The sequence below is a fragment of the Moschus berezovskii genome, chromosome 28 (genome assembly GCF_049115385.1).
Source record: "Moschus berezovskii isolate FMDL1 chromosome 28, NW_MosBer_1.0, whole genome shotgun sequence".
Classification (NCBI taxonomy): Eukaryota; Metazoa; Chordata; class Mammalia; order Artiodactyla; family Moschidae; genus Moschus; species Moschus berezovskii.
Genome location: NC_142487.1, coordinates 8,344,081 through 8,353,287, shown reverse-complemented (window position 1 = coordinate 8,353,287; position 9,207 = coordinate 8,344,081). Strand labels below are relative to the sequence as shown.

At 41.4% G+C, this 9,207-nt stretch overlaps 1 long non-coding RNA gene across 8 annotated transcripts in view; it reads left to right on the top strand.

Moving 5' to 3' along the window:
* Positions 1–385: 385 nt before the first annotated feature.
* LOC148773564 (uncharacterized) overlaps positions 386–9,207 on the top strand; it is a 135,566-nt gene continuing 126,744 nt past the window's right edge. For 7 of the 8 annotated variants that reach the window (XR_016036677.1, XR_016036676.1, XR_016036680.1 and 4 more), the window contains exons 1-2: positions 386–510; positions 4,655–4,732. This is a non-coding gene — a long non-coding RNA (uncharacterized LOC148773564). Of the gene's footprint in view, positions 511–1,112; positions 1,198–4,654; positions 4,733–9,207 lie in introns of all 8 variants that reach the window. The other variant, XR_016036679.1, reaches the window with a different exon arrangement.

Sequence of the window (9,207 nt, the reverse complement as noted above, 5' to 3'; positions counted from 1 at the left end):
GACAAAGCAAGAGATTTTATTGGGAAGGGGCACCCGGACGGAGAGCAGTAGGGTAAGGGAGCCCAGGAGAACAGCTTTGCCATGTGGCTTGCAGTCTTGGGTTTTATGGTGATGGGATTAGTTTCTGGGTTGTCTTTAGCCAGTCATTCTGACTCAGGGTCCTTCCTGGTGGTGCATGCCTTGTTCAACCAAGATGGACACCAGAGAGAAGAATTCTGGGAGGTTTGGACATATGGTGTCTCCTTTTGACCTTTCCTGAACTCTTCTGGTTGGTGGTGGCTCATTAGTTCCATGTTCCTTACCAGGACCTCCTGTCGTAAAACAACTCATGCAAATGGTTACTATGGTGGCTGGCCAGGGTGGGCGGTTTCAGTCAGTGTGCTTCCCCTAACAGATGCACAGGACAGACAGTCAGGTGGCTTCTGGGAAGAAGTCCAGCCTGCAGGTGCGTGGTGGAACCACAGGGAGGTGAAGGTGCTGGAGTGGAGACGTGAGGCCAGGAGCCGGGAGGTGAGTGGCAGGTGTGGCCGTGCCTTGAAGGCCCTGTAAGGAGTTTGATGTCTCTTCTGAATATCATTCGTCTGAAGTGTCTGCTGAGCTGAATGGTCTGGGCCAGGCCGAGACCAACCGCTTTAGGGACATGGATAGGAGGGTCAAGTGTTTTGCCTGTGCAGACAAGGAGCAGAGAGCTGGGACTGCCCCATGGCCTGGGGAGTTTCCTGTCATTCATTCCTGCGTCTGATTTTCCTGGGACTGCTCCCCATCAGGCCCTCTCTGGCCTGGGGACTCAGGAGCTCTGCCCTGCCCGCCTCTGCCCATTTTGGAAGCCTTCACAGGAGATGAGAATCCATCAGACCACCAGGTCCTGGTTCCATAGTTTAATGAGTTTTAGGATTTGTAGAGAAGGACATGCATGTTGAGAGATCACACTCAACAGGTTTGAATTCCATGCACTGAAAACACACTGAAGCAGTTTAGAGATTTTCATTTAAATCTTTTGTGTCTGCTAAAGAACATCGAATTTATGGCAGAAAACTGAATAAGAATAATATGGTTCTTATCCACATGGTTACATCTTGGGGGCATTGTGGGTAATCCATCTTTTTTTTTAGGTTATGGAAAAGATAAATTTGTTTGGATGGATTGCTTGAAGGTATGAAAATTACAAAATGCTCCCAAGAAATTATTCAGAGTTCTGTAAGTATTTTCTTCCTTAGTATAAAGCAGATTTTTACTTCAATTTAAATTTCTTAAAATTCACTATGTATTCTGTTGTGTTTAATCTTTTAAGAATCCTTAACTTCCTATGACTTTTAACACTAAATTTTTCAGTTTTCTCTGGACAACCCTTCCCCTCTCCACACACACCCTTTAAACATGCAATTAAATACTTTAATTAAATGGAGAGAGTAGAAAACTTTGCATTGAAAGCCAGCTAAAATTGCCTGCAAGGCAGGAGAACTGGATCCGATACCTGGGTCAGGAAGATCTTGAGGAGAAGGGAATGGCTACCCACTCCAGTATTCTTGCCTGGAGAATCCCATGGGCAGAGGAGCCTGGTGGGCTTCAGTCTATAGGGTCTCAAAGAGTTAGACACACCTGAGGAACTAACACTTCCACTAACATTTTAAATGCTTTTTAGAATATATTTCTTTTTGCTTTTAATGAGTTAGTCAATTAAATTTAGTCTGGTACTTTGAGACTTGCTGATAAAGCAGGTAGACTTTGACTGTACTGGTCCAGGTGTATTTACGTGCAATGAAAAAGAGGGTGACATTTCATACAGATTCAAAGGGCTTGTGAGACTTGGGTAGCAGATACTCACACACTCTGTATCCCAGCAGCCTAAAGGGTGTTCAGGAGAGGGGGTCACAGCCCCGCCTCCTCTGGGCCCTGGGGGAGCCACACACTGGGGAGGGGCCGGAAGTCTGGGGCCAGAAGAGGCCCAGCCACCTGCTGGCTATGTCCCCTGAGGATAGCCCACCCCCTTCCCCAGGCTTCTATGTCCTGCCCTGTAAACCAGTGTTCACAGCTGCTCAAAGTGTTTCACTGTTGTTTTTCTTCACTCACTAAGTCTAAGTCGAGTGCGACTCTTTGTGACCCCATGGACTGCAGCATGCCAGGCTCCCCTGTCCTTTACTACCTCTCGGAGTTTGCTCAAAGCTCATGTTCATTGAGTTGGTTATGCTGTTCAACCACCTCATCCTCCGCCGCCCCTTTCTCCTCCTACTCTCAATCTCTCCCAGCATCAGGGTCTTTTCCAATGAGTCAGTTCTTCCCATCAGGTGGCCAAAGCATTAGAGATTCAGCTCTAGTGTCAGTCCTTCCAATGAATAGTCAGGGTTGATTTCCTTTAGGATGGACTGGTTTCATAGACTCATATCGAGGAACGAGAGTTATAGAGATATGAATATGCTTTTAAAAATGTGCTAAAGCTGAAACTCCAATACTTTGGCCACCTCATGTGACGAGTTGACTCACTGGAAAAGGGATGCTGGGAGGGATTGGGGGCAGGAGGAGACGGGGACAACAGAGAATGAGATGGCTGGATGGCATCACCGACTCGATGGACATGAGTTTGAGTGAACTCCGGGAGTTGGTGATGGACAGGGAGGCCTGGCGTGCTGTGATTCATGGGGTCGAGAAGAGTCGGACATGACTGAGCGACTGAACTGAAAGGAAACTAAAGATCAAGACCCAGTATAGACAGTAAAGAAGTAGGAAGAAAACCTTCTTCTAGTCCCCAGATAGCGTGTATACTTTCTAAATTTCTAGCCTGGCTAACTTACAGCATGGGAAAAGTGTAGCTTTATCATCGTCATCATAATCCTTGGTATTTTTAATATTAAAAAATATGTGCAGGTACTAAAAAAAGCAGTCATTGTTTTCAACTATAATTTGTTTATGGATAAGTGCATGTGTTCCTTAAACATTGAGAAAGCCATTAATTTCAACTCTGATCAAAGTAAGTGATAATTTTAGTGCTAAAGAACGTATCTTTACAACATTTGCAAATAGTGGTATTTGGAAATATACCACCCATCAAAAGCCTAGAGGGAGTGGAGAAATTATTTGATATTACCATATTCAGTAAACAGTGTATTTTTAAATCAATACCAGTTACTCTAAGAACTGAAGAGGGAAAATGATAAGGGACATAAAACCTACCTGCATGACAAGAGAGAAAAGCACAAAATAAAAGCTTGTTTCCTGGGAATTTTTTAAATGAATGTGTACCTGGTAGCAGTCTGTTGGAATATTTTTACTGGCTGGTTTCATTCTGGAGAGCAAGTGTTGATCCTTGGTAGACTTCTCTGATGGTGAATGTCACAGTTTTGACAATGGCTCAGTCCTGTTTGCTGTCCTGTGTGTCCTTCTGCCTCTCCCTCATTGTGCTGTTACAACAGGCCGATGCCTAAGAAATTTCAGATCAGAATGAAGCTGGAGGCCATTGACAGGAAGAACCCTTCCTTGATATGTGTTTGGCCACCATAGCAGATATTGCTGGCAATTGCTTGCAAGTGCATTTTGACAATTGGGATGTTAGGATTACTAGTGAGATACCGACATGCATTGTATTTTTCCGTGTGTTCGTGTTTGCCATTAAGAATTTATGTTCACTCCACTGCTGAACAGTTTCAGCCAAGTCGCTGTTCTTGCCATTCTTATAGTAACGAACATCAGAAATTTCGAGGCTGACTTATCACTACCTTCTCTTGCTCGTGAACTGTTGAATTAAAGAGCCCAAGAAACTGTTTCTCCGTCTCTGAGAGGTTGCCTAATGAGGTCTCATCTGAAATAATGTGACCAGTTCAGAGCATTGCACCATATCATGTCTAGTTGTAAGGGAAGCATTTCTGTGAAGAGAAACTTAAGAACTTGCAGTATTTTTCTTTTCCTGAAAAATGTTGAACTCAGACTGTCATATTTTTAAAAGGAAAGATTCGGGGAGACTAGAGAGAATAATCTGAAAGCCTACAGGGAGCAGAGAAAATGTATGCTTGCCATGCCATTAAACTAACGTTGCATGAGTTAAAAGGATTTTCTGGGTGAAAATCTGAAATATGGAAGAGGGCATGGCAAAAATAATTTTTGTGGCCTTCCTTCAGAGTATATCCTGAATAATCAACAGATCCCCACCTGAGGCTGTGGTTCTTCACCTGCATGTCTCTGGGAGGGGGGCAGTTTTCATCTTTGAACTAAGCAGAGTGTAGGTTCATTCCTGTGTGTGTCTTAGGTAGAATAGTCTGGGCCCCTGAAAAAGAAAGAGGGAGGAAATTGTAGGCATATGAAGTCCAGTCTGTCCTATTAAAATTTGGACTGATCTATTAATATTTTCTTGCTGCTGGCAAGAAATGGTAGGAAAGGTTTATTAAAATGTTCACTCTTTGGGGAGATCACTGGCAGTTCAGGTCCTAGTCAAACACTTTTTAAAGAAATATTTTTAAATTTCAAGAAGGTTATGTAGAAGAAGTTTGGCCACTCAGCTGACAAAATAGAATCCTAAAATTACTTCTGATTTGCTTAGGCTATAAAATAGTTTAGCTGTACAGTAATATTTTCCATGTGTCTTTTAACATCCAGAATGATCATTAGTCTTGGATTCTTTCCCCAATGTTAATATGGGATCTAAAATAGAATCCTGTTTTTGCAGGTGTGATGTCAATCATCCTTTAGGTCCAGCCAGTTGGTTGGTGTCGGGGGCATAGAAGAACTCTGATAGAACCCCAAGGTGAGTGGGCTGATTGAGTTCTCTTTGGAGTCATCTCTGTCTGAGTGGCAATGCCCATTTTATTTTTGTTTATGCAAACTACACTTCAATACAAAGGGTTTCATAAGGATACTGTGAAAGATTCTGTTAACCCTTGAGGGGTGCAGAGGTTAGGAATCTGCAGATCCTTCCTCATAATACAAATGGACTGTGTTTGTAAAGACACATTAGGCAGCCGTTTAAAAAATTGGTACTGTTTTTCATCCAATGAAATGAGAAGCATTGCCATGAACTGACATTTAAAACTATTTATTTACACTTATGTAATTTAACTTATAACTAATGTTAATTCATTGACTGACTTTGACCACTTGATGCAAACAGCCAACTTCATTGGAAAAGACCCTGAAGCTGCGGAGAGACTGAGGGCAGGAGGAAAAGAGGACAGCAGAGAATGAGATGGTTGGATGGCATCACCTAGTCAACAGACATGAGTTTGAGCAAATCTGAGAGGTAGTGAAGGACAGGGAAGCCTGGCATGCTGCAGTCCATGGGGTGGCAAAAAGTCGGATACGATTTAGCGACTGAACAACATTAACAACAAGGTTATTAAATATACTTCACTTTGGAGTTAAATGTAAGAAATGCTGCTGCTGCTGCTGCTAAGTCACTTCAGTCGTATCTGACTCTGTGTGACCCCATAGACGGAAGCCCACCAGGCTCCCCCATCCCTGGGATTCTCCAGGCAAGAACACTGGAGTGGGTTGCCATTTCCTTCTCCAATGTGTGAAAGTGAAAAGTGAAAGTGAAGTCGCTCAGTCGTGTCCGACCCTTAGCGACCCCACAGACTGTAGCCCACCAGGCTCCTCCATCCATGGGCTTTTCCAGGAAAGAGTACTGGAGTGGCTTGCCATTGCCTTCTCCGGTAAGAAATGCAGAAACATAAAAAGGGAAAATTGATAATGAGAGCTCAGACTTGCCAGATTCTTTCACCAAGCCAACTCAGTGGCTGAACACTGACAAAGGAACTCATTTCTTGTTATTCATCTGTTTTCTCATTACAGAAACAGTCTCTCCGCTTATTTAGTTCTCTGATTTATTTCAGTGGCATTTTATAGCTTTTCCTATGTAGATCTTATATATATATTTGGCTAAATTTTATAACTATTTTATTATTTTGGATGCTAATGTATACGGTACTGTGTTTTTAATTTCAAATTTCACTTGTTCTTTGCCAGTGTATAGGAAAGCAATTGAATTTCTATATATTAACCTTGTATCCTGCAACTTTGTTATAATCAATTATTGATTCTAGTTTTTTTATTAATCGCTCAGTTGTGCAACCCTTTGCAACCCCATGGACTGTAGCCTGCCAGGTTCCTCTGTCCATGGGATTCTCCAGGCAAGAATACTAGAGTGCTTTGCCATTCCCTACTCCAGGGGAGATTCTTTACCGTCTGAGCCACCAGGGAAGCCCATAGAAGGGAGAGAACCTAGTAAGAATAAAAGAAAGGGTTCTATATATATTTGTGTGAAAACATTAGCAAGATCTAATTCACATGCTGTACAATTCATCCATTTATAAAATCCAGGATTTTAAATATATTTACACAATTGTATAGCCATCACCACCGTCAATTTTAAATGTTTTCATCACCTGGGCCACTTAGCTCTTATCCCCAACCCTCCGATTCTGCAGCACTCGGAGAACATCAGTCTACTTCCTGTCTCACCCATTCTGAATATTTTATGTAAATAGAATCATGTCAGCTGTGGCCTCTGGTGTCTGACTCCTTTCACTTAGCTTAATTATCTTAGAGTTCATCCACATTGCTGCATGTATCAGAGTGCCTTGTTTCTTTTTAGTTTCTAATAATATTCTGTGTGTCGGTAAACCACAGTTTGCATATACAGTTTATCAGTTGATGGGTATTTGGCATTCGTTTTTTGACTCCTTCAAATAATGCCGCTGTGAATATTTGTGTATGCGTTTTTGCTTGAACGTGTTTTCTGTTCTCTCGGGTTTATACATAGCAGTGAAATTGGGGTCATATAGTAATTCTGCATTTGCCTTACTGAATAGTGAGTGAGTAATTACTTACTGACTTTTTAACCACAGGAGGCTTCACTTTTTAAAATTCCCTCAAGCAGTGGGAAATCCCATGGAGCCCTGGCGGGCTACAGTTCATGGGGTCGCAAAGAGTCAGACACAACTAAACAACAACAACAAGTAGTGTGTGAGGGCTGCAGCTTCTCCACGTCCTTGACGACATTTGCTGTGTGTTCTTGTGTACTACTCTGTAACAAATTACCATGAAGTTGGTGAGCTGAAGCAGTACAGATTTCCTGTCTTATTATTCTGGAAGTCAGGAATTCAAGATGGGTTTCACTTCGGTTTTGGAATATTAATGAGGAATTAGTGGGATGGGTAGATTGAGGTCATTTTATGAAAAGACCTTTAAAAGCCGAAGTGAGGAGTTTATAGTCAAATCCTGATGTAACCGTGGTTAAGCATTTATTTTGCAATAGTAGGCCAAATTGGGGCTTCCCATTTGGCTCAGCTGGTAAAAAATCCACCTGCAATGCAGGAGACACAGGAGATGCAGATTCGATCCCTGGGTTGGGAAGATCCCCTGGAAGAGAAAATGGCAACCCACTCCAGTATTCTTGCCTGGAGAATTCCATGGACAGAGAAGCCTGGCTGGCTACAGTCCATAGGTTGCAAAGAGTTGGACACAACTTAGCCACTAAACAGCAACAACAATATGTAATTTAAACATTAGAATAGTCATCTTATTGTTCACACTGTTTTTATAGCCTTTTCCCCCACTTACTTGAAGATATAATTTGAACATATTCCCTTCCTTTAAATAGTCCTTGATAACCTGGCTATTAATGACTATATCCTTGTCTGTATGTGAGTATACTGCACTTTATTTTTGTATTATACATTAATTTTGTCTAGTTCTTAAATAACAATAGAAGACACGCTTTTATAGAAATAGTTATATATTTCTTACTTAAATATTTTAAAAAATTTTAAATATTTTAAAAAATTTAAATAAAACTTTTTTAAGTTTGTTATTATTTTGTGGTTATTGGAAGTGGAATTATTAGATTACAGAATACAAAGATAATTTTTAAGCTTTTAGTAAGTATTTCTAGATTGCCCTTCATATAGTTTCTTTTCTTCCAACGATATAAGAAAATTCAGACATTAAAAAGAAAATAAATGGAACAAGACCAGATATCTCAAAATATAGACACAGATTTTATGTGAAGATTTTAAATTTGTTTGCTTATTTTTTTCTATTGAGTTGTATCAATTCTTTATATATAACCTCTTATCAGATAACACAATTTGCAAACATTTTCTCCTAGTCAGTAGGTTACTTTTTCATTTTGTTGATGATTTTCTTTTCTTTGCAGAAGCCTTTTAGTCTAATGTAGTCCCACTCATTTCTGTTTGCTTTCATTGGCTTTGCTTTTTGTATCAAATCCAGGAAGTCATCACCACTATCAAGAGCTTATTGCCTGTTTTCTTCTAGGAGTTTTTAGGGTTTTAGGCCTTATAGTAAAGCCTTTAATCTACCTTCCAGGTTTGTATAAGGTAAATTAACCTGCTCCATTCTGGCATTTCTCTGTAACAGATTTATGTTTGGTGTCCTCAATTCAGTTCGGTTCAGTTCAGTTCAGTCACTCAGTCGTGTCCGACTCTCCGCGACCCCATGAATCACAGCACGCCAGGCCTCCCTGTCCATCACCAACTCCCGGAGTTCAATCAAACTCATGTCCAGAGAGTCAGTGATGCCATCTAGCCATCTCATTCTCTGTCGTCCCCTTCTCCTCCCGCCCCCAACCTTTCCCAGCATCAGACTCTTTTCCAGTGAGTCAACTCGTCACATGAGGTGGCCAAAGTATTGCAGTTTCAGCTTTAGCATCAGTCCTTCCAATGAACACCCAGGATTGATCTCCTTTAGAATGGACTGGTTGGATCTCCTTGCAGTCCAAGGGACTCTCAAGAGTCTTCTCCAACACCACAGTTCAAAAGCATCAATTCTTCGGCCATCAGCTTTCTTCACAGTCCAACTCTCACATCCATACATGACCACGGGAAAAACCATAGCCTTGACTAGACGGACCTTGGTTGGCAAAGTAATGTCTCTGCTTTTTAATATACTATCAAGGATGGTCATAACTTTCCTTCCAAGGAGTAAGCGTCTTTTAATTTCATGGCTGCAATCAGCATCTGCAGTGATTTTGGAGCCCCCAAAAATAAAGTCTGACACTGTTTCCACTGTGTTTCCATCTATTTCCCATGAAGTGATGGGACCAGATGCCATGATCTTCATTTTCTGAATGTTGAGCTTCAAGCCAACCTTTTCACTCTCCTCTTTCACTTTCATCAAGAGGCTTTTGAGTTCCTCTTCACTTTCTGCCATAAGGGTGGTGTCATCTGCATATCTGAGGTTATTGATATTTCTCCTGGCAATCTT